This window comes from Ailuropoda melanoleuca, chromosome X (genome assembly GCF_002007445.2).
Source record: "Ailuropoda melanoleuca isolate Jingjing chromosome X, ASM200744v2, whole genome shotgun sequence".
Classification (NCBI taxonomy): Eukaryota; Metazoa; Chordata; class Mammalia; order Carnivora; family Ursidae; genus Ailuropoda; species Ailuropoda melanoleuca.
In genome coordinates, this window is record NC_048238.1 from 98,633,870 (window position 1) to 98,645,913 (window position 12,044).

The window sequence follows — 12,044 nt, forward strand, 5'->3', positions numbered from 1 at the left end:
CTACTGTTATGCTGTGTATCAACTATACTTGAATTAAAAATAAGTAAGATGACCCCAAAAGTGAAAAATCAATCAACCCACATTGGTGGTAGAAAATATTCACAAATTGTCTATTTATTAAAGGACTTGTATCTATAATATAAAGAATTCTTACAACTCAGTAAGAAAAAGACACCCCACCTAAAAATCACGCAAAAGATTTGAATGGCCATTTCTACAAAGAAGATATGCAAGTGTCAAAATTCTAGAGGAGAACATAGGCAACAACTTCTATGATATCGGCCAGAGCAACCTTTTTCACGACACATCTCCAAAGGCAAGAAACAAAAGATAAAATGAACTTATGGGACTTTATCAGGATAAAGAGCTTCTGCACAGCCAAGGAAACAGTCAAAAAAACTAAGAGACAGCCCACGGAATGGGAGAATATATTTGCAAAGGACACCACAGATAAAGGACTGGTATCCAAGATCTACAAAGAACTTCTCAAACTCAATACACGAGAAACAAATAAACAAATCATAAAATGGGCAGAAGATATGAACAGACACTTTTCCAATGAAGACATACAAATGGCTAACAGACACATGAAAAAATGTTCAAAATCATTAGCCATCAGGGAAATTCAAATCAAAACCACACTGAGATACCACCTTACGCCAGTTAGAATGGCAAAGATAGACAAGGCAAGAAACAACAATTGTTGGAGAGGATGTGGAGAAAGGGGATCCCTCCTACATTGTTGGTGGGAATGCAAGTTGGTACAGCCACTCTGGAAAACAGTGTGGAGGTCCCTTAAAAAGTTAAAAATTGAACTACCCTATGACCCAGCCATTGCACTACTGGGTGTTTACCCCAAAGATACAGACGTAGTAAAGAGAAGGGCCATATGCACCCCAATGTTCATAGCTGCATTGTCCACAATAGCCAAATCATGGAAGGAGCCGAGATGCCCTTCAACAGATGACTGGATTAAGAAGCTGTGGTCCATATATACAATGGAATATTACTCAGCTATCAGAAAGAACGAATTCTCAACATTTGCTGCAACATGGACGGCACTGGAGGAGATAATGCTAAGTGAAATAAGTCAAGCAGAGAAAGACAATTATCATATGATTTCTCTCATCTATGGAACATAAGAACTAGGATGATCAGTAGGGGAAGAAAGGGATAAAGAAAAGGGGGGTAATCAGAAGGGGGAATGAAACATGAGAGACTGTGGACTATGAGAAACAAACTGAGGGCTTCAGAGGGGAGGGGGTGGGGGAATGGGATAGACCGGTGATGGGTAGTAAGGAGGGCACGTATTGCATGGTGCACTGGGTGTTATACGCAACTAATGAAGCATCGAACTTTACATCGGAATCTGGGGATGTACTGTATGGTGATTAACATAATACAATAAAAAATCATTAAAAAAAAAAAAGAAGATATGCAAGTGGCACATAAAAAGATGTTGGATCTCATTAGCCATCAGGTAGATGCAAATCAAAACCAGGACGAGGGGCGCCTGGGTGGCACAGCGGTTAAGCATCTGCCTTCGGCTCAGGGCGTGATCCTGGCGTTATGGGATCGAGCTCTATATCAGGCTCCTCCGCTATGAGCCTGCTTCTTCCTCTCCCACTCCCCCTGCTTGTGTTCCCTCTCTCGCTGGCTGTCTCTATCTCTGTCTCTGTCGCATAAATAAATAAAATCTTTAAAAAAAAAAACCAGGACGAGATACCACTTCATACTAGAAGGGGTCTAATCAAAAGGTGAGATAAACATTGGAGAAATCAGGGCCCCTGCACACCGCTGGTAGGAATGTAAAATGGAGCAGCCCCTTTGGAAAACAGCCTGCAGTTCCTCAGTAAGTTAAGCATAGAGAAATGAAACTACATGGCCATATAAAAACCTGCACAGAAATGTGCATAGCAGCTTTATTTAGAAAAGCTAAAAAGTGGAAACAACCCAAATGACTGGCAACTGATGACTGTAAACACAAATATACAGTGTCCTCATCCCATGGAATATTATCTGGCTATAAAAATGAATGCATTACTGATACTTTCTATAGCTCAGATAAACATTGAAAACATGATGCTGGGCGCCTGGGTGGCTCAGTCAGTTAAGCGTCTGACTCTTGATTTCAGCTCAGGTCATGATCTCAGGGTCATAAGATCAAACCCTGCATCAGGCTCTGCACTGGGCATGAAGTCTGCTTGGGATTCTCTCTCTCTCTTCCTTTCCCTCTGCCCCTCCCCCACCAAAAGAAGGAACCATGATGTTAAACAAAAGAAGTCAGACCAAAAGGCCACACATTGTATGATTTTATTTATAGGAAATGTCCAGAAGAGACAAATCCATGGATACAGAAAGTGGTTGCTGGGCCCTGGAGTATGGTGGGGGAATTGGGACTGACTGCTAAAGAATTCAGGGCTTCTTACAAAAAAAAATTATGAAAATATTCTGGAATTAAAGAGTGGTGATGATTTCACAACCTTGTAAATACACTAATACTAAAACCCACTGAATTTTATAACATGTAAATATATCTCAATAAAAAGTAAGTTGAAGGGAGAATGAGGACAATGAACTTTTCTTACATTACCATTTGTTGGAGTGAAAGTTTTACCAAGAAAGTAAACCAATAGCCCAGTACCAGAAAATGGACGCTCATTTATACATAACAGCATGACTTCTATTTCTAGAAGGAACAGCTTGTTGCAGGTCGGTGGCACAAGCAGCAGAGCAGTATGAAATAAGTTACATCAAAAACTGAGGGGCACCTGGGTGGCTCAGTCGGTTAGGCATCTGCCTTTGGCTCAGGTTGTGGTCTCAGGGTCCTGGAACTGACCCCCGTGTTCGCTCCCTGCTCTGTGGGGGGCCTGCTTCTCCCTCTGCCTCTGTCCCTCCTCCCTGCTTGTGCTCTCTCTCTCGTGCTCTCTCTCAAATAAATAAATAAAATCATTAAAAAATATAAAATAAATTGAGTTTACCTCCTAGATGACAAGTAGGATCGATAGCTTCACATCAGAGAGGCAGGCGTAAGGTACAAGGTTCTGAGAGACCTGCCAAGGCAAGTGAAAGTCAGTGATGGATACAGTGACCCACTGTCCTAGTTAGCCTGGGACCGAGGGGTATCCTGGGATGCAGTATTTTCAGTGCTAAACCTAGGAGTATCTCAGGCAAACCAGGATGGTAGGTCACCCTCAACCACAGAATGTACACAGTTGGGCCTAAGGCTATGATTCTAGACTGCCCTAGATTCATGGACTGGCATATACCTGAGTCTGTTCAGGCCCCTAAAGATCTTCAATGCATCAGAGACAAGAATGGAGCGTCCTTGGGTCCCAGTAGTCAATAGCTCTCTTATCAACCCCCACCCAGAAACAGCGACAAGGAGGGAAGCCATACATGACTTCATAGGAGAGGCTGTTACTCTAGGCGATACCCTGCTTCCATGCAGTCATTTTCATGCCTTCTAAATTCAAAAAATGACCAACAATAGGAACGGAAAGAGCAAGGGCTTGTCTACAAAAGCATGCACATATCCCTTCTGAGGAAGAGCTTCACTCAACACGAAAGAAATAACTTAATGGCCTACTTACCTCATGCCCAACCCCGTTCTAAGCACTACAAAAATAAGTTCATTGTATCCTCTTATAACTCCATGTAGTACACACCAGTATTATCATTTTCCATTATCCCCATTTTATGAATGAGGAAACTATCACTCAAATGGATTAAGTAGCTTACTCAAGTCACACAGCTAAGAAATACTGAAGTCAAGGATTTGCTCCCCAGCAGGCCAGCTCCAGGGTCCAAAGTCTTAGTCACTGTGGTAATCTGCATCTTCGGGTGAACTGTATTGTGCAGACAAAGTGCAGACCCACGGCCACAAGGCAAGTGAGAAAGGGCCTGGGCCTGGAGGAGCAATTCTAATCAATCAGGAAAACTACCTTTGGTGCCTTCTGTTGTTAATCGACCCGTAACCCGCTGTCACCCCTACCTGAGGCAGGGCTTAGATTTTTATGTGGATCATCTTCTTCCCACATTTCTAGTTCAAGAGGCCTATGTTTGGGGGCCTCTATTAAGAAACAGAATATGTAGTTTCCAGAGTGTTTTTCGGAAGGATTGACATCTTACATTCATGGCTTGACTTGACTGCAGTAAGTTCTGAAAATGGCCTGGGCAGGGTGACGGTGATGGGGCTTGGACAGTGGAGTGCAGTGGGGAATCATCTAGGAATCACATTGAAGGAAAACGTGAAGGTTATTTCTGGCAGAAATTCTTGGAAACACCATAGGATATTAATACAAGTGATTGGCATAATCTCACCTAATAAAACCAGGAGGAGGTGTCTGGTAGTCCTACAGTCAAAACAGCTTAATAAGATTAGTCCATAGTGCTTAGACGGCTTAAGGATTGTATGGCTTAAGGTAAACAGGATTCAGTTCGCATCAGAGACAGGCAAATAGGAGACATTCTGTTACAACGAAAAGTCCCTCCTTCAACAAGCTTTTACCTTGAGTGCCTGTGATGTGCCCGGGTCTGTATTGTTAAACTCAGAAAGGGAAGAGGCAGACACAATCCCTGCCTTCATGGTCTTGATAAGTAAAACAGACTTTTTTTTAACAACACAAATAAATACGTAATTACAATTTCTGATAAGTCCTAGGAGGCAAGAGCAGTATCTTATGAAAAAGACTAATTGCAGAGGCGAAGCTAGAAAAAGCTTCAGAGTCAGCTGCTCCAAGTCAGTGAAACTCGAGCTGAAACCTGAAGGATCAGTAGGAGTTGGACAAAGATTTGGAGGCGGGATTGGAAGCGGACTTCGTGGTAGAGGGTCTTAAGGTTGGAGAGAGCTTGGCAACATCTAGGAACTGAGGAGGCCAGTGTGGCGGAGAAATGAGCAATGGGCAGAGTGGTTCAAGATGAGAATGGACAGGTGGAGCAGGCTAGATCATACAGATCCTGGTAGACCATGGAAAGGAGTCTGGATTTTATTTGAAGTACAGTGGAAGTCACTGTGGAGGGTTTTAACAGGGGGACGGGAGGGGGGCACCAGCTAATGTATGGTTGAAACATCTCCAAGCTATGTATCATCAAATCCTAAATCAAGAAGTGCACGTTATCTCCTGTAGAGTCAGTGCGAACCGCAGCCAGGAAAGGCATCAATAGTGGTGCTGGTGGTTGGTGTGTGGGGAGTGGTCATCAGCCAAGCCTTGAAGGGAATGTATGAGACAAAGCCTCTCTGAGCCAGAACGGCGCCAGTATGACTAAATAGGAAAAGAAAATTCTACAGGAAATGAACAGGGCTTAGAGATTATTTGGACCGTGGAGAAGCATATGGAGCAGTCACTGCAATCTCCAATGTTTGGGCCGTTGGACTTGGAAAAAAATGTTACGGCCATTCAGGTAAATGGGGTATGGTGGATGGGGAGGGGATCGCTAAAGAAAATGATCAGTTCCATTTGAGAAATGTTGCTTGTAAGTGCAAGAGGAGCGGAAAGATACGTGCCATGTTAATGACGTAAGAGTTTAGGCCGGAACTTGATTCGGGAATAACGGAAGAGAAGTGAAATCTGAGACTGAAGGCAGCTCTGAGGGAAGGGGAGCAGGGTGCCTCAGGGTGGAAGGATGAGGTGGAGCCCTGGAAGGAGACGTCCAAAAGAACAAACAATGCAGCTGGAAAAAAACCTCAGAGCATCGCCACAGGGTCAAACCCAACCAAGTGAAGCTGTTGTGAGTCAAGATGGAGGAAAGAGCGCTGAATGCACCCACCTTACAGAAACGTCCCGGGTGATAAGGACAGGATACTAAGGACAAAAACAAGCTGGCACCTAGAGTGACAACGTCGGATCAGATTCCCAAATTGTTCAGTCTGAGGAGTCACCGAGAAGTGTGTGGTGGCATGTCGGTTATGCTTATGTCTGCCTAATAGATCAGAGAGAAATTAATTTTGCTTTTACTTTTGCCAAGTCTTGAGTAATTCGTTACTTCCCAAGTTCTACTTCCTGCTGCTTTAATTAGCCAGAATCTCTTTCTTTTAAACCTCAGGTATGCCCTTCTGCCTCCCACACTGCAATTCAGTACACAAGTTTTGTCAGGAAAGAACCCCAAACTGTTAGGAAGTGGCAAGAAGTAACAAGGCTCCCGGAGAGATTGCTAAAGAAGCGGACTGGCTTGTCACAGGTGCCGGAAGTAGACAATAAGACCTAACGGATTAGAGCAAGACACTTGACCACTCACAGCACCGCAGATATCAGGAGCATCAGCGAGGTAGCATTGGCTCCCCTGAATCAGATTCCCATGGGGCACTGCGCTGGGCCCAGGTGTCAGCTACGTGTGCGATGGAACGTGTGCAGCTACAGCTGAGGAACCCGGGGTGAAAGGTCGTGCACCATGGTAGCCAAGCACGAAACAAAGCAGTCCTCCCCCTCCCCCTCCTATGGTAGCCACACTGTGGTCTCCTTGGCCTACTTTAACTGCCTAAGACTAGCAATAGAAGCCGCTCAGGGTCAGAATGCAGTCAAGCCTTAAGGAGTGTCACTATCAGCAAGAACGTGCAGGGACACTCAGAGCCCATGGCAGACTGCTTCTCCCAGTGAATTGGAATTCACCGTATCTGTTAAGCATTCATAAATCATATAGATTTGGGTTATCAAAAGTCTCTTTGGTCTTCATTCTAAAAATTCTAAGCTTAGAAGTCTGTCCTCCTATAGCTATTTGCACTTCCCATCCCCCACCCCCAACACCCCCAAAATCCAAACATCTTGGTCATTTCAGTTCCCTTCTCTGGAATTTTTCCAATTTTCCCCCAATCCTCTCTTTATTTCCTGTAGAATGATGACTGAGCGTGTTCCCAGAATTCCACATCTAGAGGCACCATGGCTTAGAGCAGGAGTAGGCCAACAGTTTCCGTAAAGGGCCTGAGAATAAATATTTTAAGCTTTGCAGATCATATGCTCTCTATCACAACTATTCAATCTGCCATTATACCGTGAAAGCAGCCATAGACAAAAATACATAAATGGGTGAATGTGGCTGTGTTCTAATAAGACTTTATTTACACAAACAGACTGGGCACCAGATTTAGTCCACAGGCCATAGTTTGCTGACACTGGCTTAGAACAATAATAGGATGTTTTGTGTTTGTTACAAGAAAAGAATTATAGATTGGTATGCCTGATAAACAGAGGCAAACATTCTTTCAAATACTGAATCCAGCAACATACAGAAAAGACTACACACCATGACCGCGTGGGGTTAATCCCAAGAATGCAAAGTTGGGTTAAAATCCAAATTAATCAATATAATTATCTATATTAATAGAATAAAAGAGAAAAACATATAATCATCTCAAACGATGTAAGGCATTTGACAAAATTCAATATCCATTCATAATAAAAATTCTCAGCAAACCATGAATAGAAGGGAACTTCATCAATCTAATAAAAGGCATTTATGTAAAGTCTACAGCAAATATCATTCTTACTGGTAAAGAAACTGAATGCTTTTCCTCTAAGACCAGAAATAAGGCAAAGATCAACTTCCACACCTTCCATTCAACACTGTATTCGACATCCTAGTCATTGCAAAGCAGGAGAAGGAAACCAAAGGTATACATATTGAAAAGGAAGAAGTAAAACTGGTTTTATTGGCACATGGCATGGCTGTGTACATTAAAAAAAAATTCTAAAGTATCTCCCAAAATGCTACTAGAACTAATAAGTGTATTTAGAAACATAACAGGGTATGAAGACAATATAAAAAACAATTGCATTCCTATGTATTAGCAATGAAAAATTGGAAATTAAAAATTTTTTTTTAAAAAACAGCTTTCAAAATCATGGCATGCTTAGGAATAAATTTAAGAAAATATGAGCAAGACCTTTACACTGAAATCATTGTCAAAAGAAATTAAAGAAAACATATAAATTGAGAGATACACCATGTTCATGGATTAAAGGCTGAAATTGATTTATAGAGTCAATACAATCCCAATCAAAATTCCAGCATGCTGTTTTTGTAGAAATTGGCAAACTGAACCTCTAATGTATGTGGAAATGGAAAAGACCCAGAAAAGCCGAAGCATTTTAAGAAAGAAGTAAATAAAACAGAACAAAGTTGAAGACAAACTATCTGATTTCAAGAATAACTGTGAAGCTACGTTAATCAAGGATAGGCATATAGATCAATGGATTTTGATAGAGTCCAGAAATAAATCCACACACATACAGTCGATCGATTATCAATGATACTGCCTTAGAAATTCAATTATGGGGAAGGACAGCGTTTTCTACAAGTGATGTTGGAGCTACTGAATACCCATATAGGGAAAGAATAAGCAACCTTTAAAGATAAATCAACCTTTATCTCACACTAGACACAAAAATTAACTTAAAATGAATCATATCTACATGTAAGAGCTAAACTACAAATTTTCTAGTAGAAAATATAGGAAAAAATTTTGACCTGGAATTAAGCAATGATTTCTTATATGGGATACAAAAAGTATGAACCCTAAAAAATTGATAAAATGAACTTCATAAAAATTTAAAGTTTCTGCACTTTCGAAAGAGACAAATAAAATGAAAAGGCAAGCCTTAGACTGGGAGAAAATCTTAACCAATACCCCTATCTGACATAGGGCTTGTACCAAAAATATACAAAGAAGTCTTACAGCCCACAGGAAAATGACCACCACCCCCGAAAATGGTCAAAAAGCATGAATAGAAAGTCAGAAGAGAAGACATGAATAAGAATAGCTAATAAGCACATGAAAAGATGTTCAGTATTATTCGTCTTCATAAAAAGAGAAATTAAAAGTGCATGAGATACCACCACACGACCATTGCCATGGCCAAAATTAAAAGCCTGACCATCCCCAGTACTGGTGAGGAAGGAGAGCAAATGGAACTCCCATACATCGTTGGCAGGAATGTCAAACGGCACAACCACTTTGGAAAACTCCTAGGCAGTTTTCATATAAAATTAAACATTCACTAAGCATATGACCCAGAAATCCTATGGCTAGGTATTTCTCCAAGAGAAATGAAAACTGACGTCGACAAAAGACTTCTACACAAATAGTCCTTGCATCTCCATTCACAATAATCAGTGGAGTACTGGTAAAACTGGTTCCCTGGGGGGGGAGTCCCGATTAGTCAATTTCCTTGGTGTAAATACTCCGGCCACGGTTGATCTCAAGCTACCAACCTGGGTCACCGAACATGGAGTGGAGAACAGGTGTGCACCATCAGCTCCCCCAAGCCAGCGTGAGCCAGCTGCAGCACACTGCTGATCTTTAGCTCAAAGTGGGAAACAACCGAAATGTTCATCAACAGGAGAGTGGGTAAACAAATCATGGTACATTCCGTGTGACAAAATGCCATTCCGAAATGTAAAGGAGTAAACTACGAATGTATGCCTACAACATGGGTGAATTTCAAAGACATTATGTTGCATCAAAGAAGTCAGACACAAGAAAGTACATACTGTACGGTTCCATTTCTATGAAATACTAAAACTTGGGGCCAGAAAGACGATCAGTGGCTCTCTGAGTCTCCAAGGGGGGCCGGGGTGGAAAGTGATTGTGACGGTAGTTACTCAGGTGAATATATTTGTCAAAACTTATCCAACTGTATCCTTTACATGGGCGCAATTTATTGTATGTCAATCATACCTCAACCAAGTTCATTTTATTTTATTTTTTTAATGATTTTTTTATTATATTATGTTAATCACCATACAGTACATCCCCAGATTCCGATGTAAAGTTTGATGCTTCATTAGTTGCGTATAACACCCAGTGCACCATGCAATACGTGCCCTCCTTACTACCCATCACCAGTCTATCCCATTCCCCCACCCCCTCCCCTCTGAAGTCTTCAGTTTGTTTCTCATAGTCCATAGTCTCTCATGTTTCATTCCCCCTTCTGATTACCCCCCTTTTCTTTATCCCTTTCTTCCCCTACCGATCATCCTAGTTCTTATGTTCCATAGATGAGAGAAATCATATGATAATTGTCTTTCTCTGCTTGACTTATTTCACTTAGCATTATCTCCTCCAGTGCCGTCCATGTTGCAGCAAATGTTGAGAATTCGTTCTTTCTGATAGCTGAGTAATATTCCATTGTATATATGGACCACAGCTTCTTAATCCAGTCATCTGTTGAAGGGCATCTCGGCTCCTTCCATGATTTGGCTATTGTGGACAATGCAGCTATGAACATTGGGGTGCATATGGCCCTTCTCTTTACTACGTCTGTATCTTTGGGGTAAACACCCAGTAGTGCAATGGCTGGGTCATAGGGTAGTTCAATTTTTAACTTTTTAAGGGACCTCCACACTGTTTTCCAGAGTGGCTGTACCAACTTGCATTCCCACCAACAATGTAGGAGGGATCCCCTTTCTCCACATCCTCTCCAACAATTGTTGTTTCTTGCCTTGTCTATCTTTGCCATTCTAACTGGCGTAAGGTGGTATCTCAGTGTGGTTTTGATTTGAATTTCCCTGATGGCTAATGATTTTGAACATTTTTTCATGTGTCTGTTAGCCATTTGTATGTCTTCATTGGAAAAGTGTCTGTTCATATCTTCTGCCCATTTTATGATTTGTTTATTTGTTTCTCGTGTATTGAGTTTGAGAAGTTCTTTGTAGATCTTGGATACCAGTCCTTTATCTGTGGTGTCCTTTGCAAATATATTCTCCCATTCCGTGGGCTGTCTCTTAGTTTTTTTGACTGTTTCCTTGGCTGTGCAGAAGCTCTTTATCCTGATAAAGTCCCATAAGTTCATTTTATCTTTTATTTCTCTTGCCTTTGGAGATGTGTCGTGAAAAAGGTTGCTCTGGCCGATGTCATAGAAGTTGTTGCCTATGTTCTCCTCTAGAATTTTGATGGATTCCTGTCTCACATTGAGGTCTTTCATCCATTTGGAGTTTATTTTTGTGTATGGTGTGAGAGAGTGGTCAAGTTTCATTCTTTTGCATGTAGCTGTCCAATTTTCCCAGCACCATTTATTGAAGAGACTGTCTTTTTTCCACCGGATGTTTTTTCCTGCTTTATCAAAGATTAGTTGCCCAAAGAGCCGAGGGTCCATTTCTGGGTTCTCTATTCTGTTCCATTGGTCGATGTGTCTGTTTTTGTGCCAGTACCATGCTGTCTTTGTGATCACAGCTTTGTAGTACAGCTCGAAATCCGGCATTGTGATGCCCCCAGCTTTGTTTTTCCTTTTCAACAGTTCCTTGGAGATTCGGGGCCTTTTCTGGTTCCATACAAATTTAAGGACTATTTGTTCCAGTTCTTTGAAAAATGTCCTCGGTATTTTGATCGGGATAGCATTGAAAGTGTAGATTGCTCTGGGTAGTATGGACATTTTAACTATGTTAATTCTTCCAATCCATGAGCATGGAATATTTTTCCATCTTTTTATGTCTTCCTCAATATCTTTCAAAAGTGATCTATAGTTTCTAGCATATAGGTCCTTTACGTCTCTGGTTAAGTTAATTCCAAGGTAACGCATGGTTTTTGGTGTTATTGTAAATGGGATGGATTCCCTAATTTCTCTTTCTTCAGTCTCGTTATTCGTGTATAGAAATGCAACTGATTTCTGGGCATTGATTTTGTATCCTGCCACCTTACTGAATTGTTCTATAACTTCTAATAGTTTGGGAGTGGATTCCTTTGGGTTTTCCATATAGAGTATCATGTCATCTGCAAAGAGAGACAGTTTGACTTCTTCTTTGCCGATTTGGATACCTTTGATCCCTTTTTGTCTTCTGATTGCTGTTGCAAGGACTTCTAGTACTATGTTGAATAATAGTGGCGAGAGTGGGCATCCTTGTCGTGTTCCTGATCTTAAGGGAAAGGCTTCCAGCTTTTCCCCATTGAGAATAATGCTTGCAGTAGGCTTTTCATAGATGGCTTTTATGAGATTGAGAAATGTACCCTCTATTCCTACACTCTGAAGGGTTTTAATCAGGAAAGGATGCTGTATTTTGTCAAATGCTTTTTCTGCATCAATTGAGAGGATCATATGGTTCTTGAGTCTTTT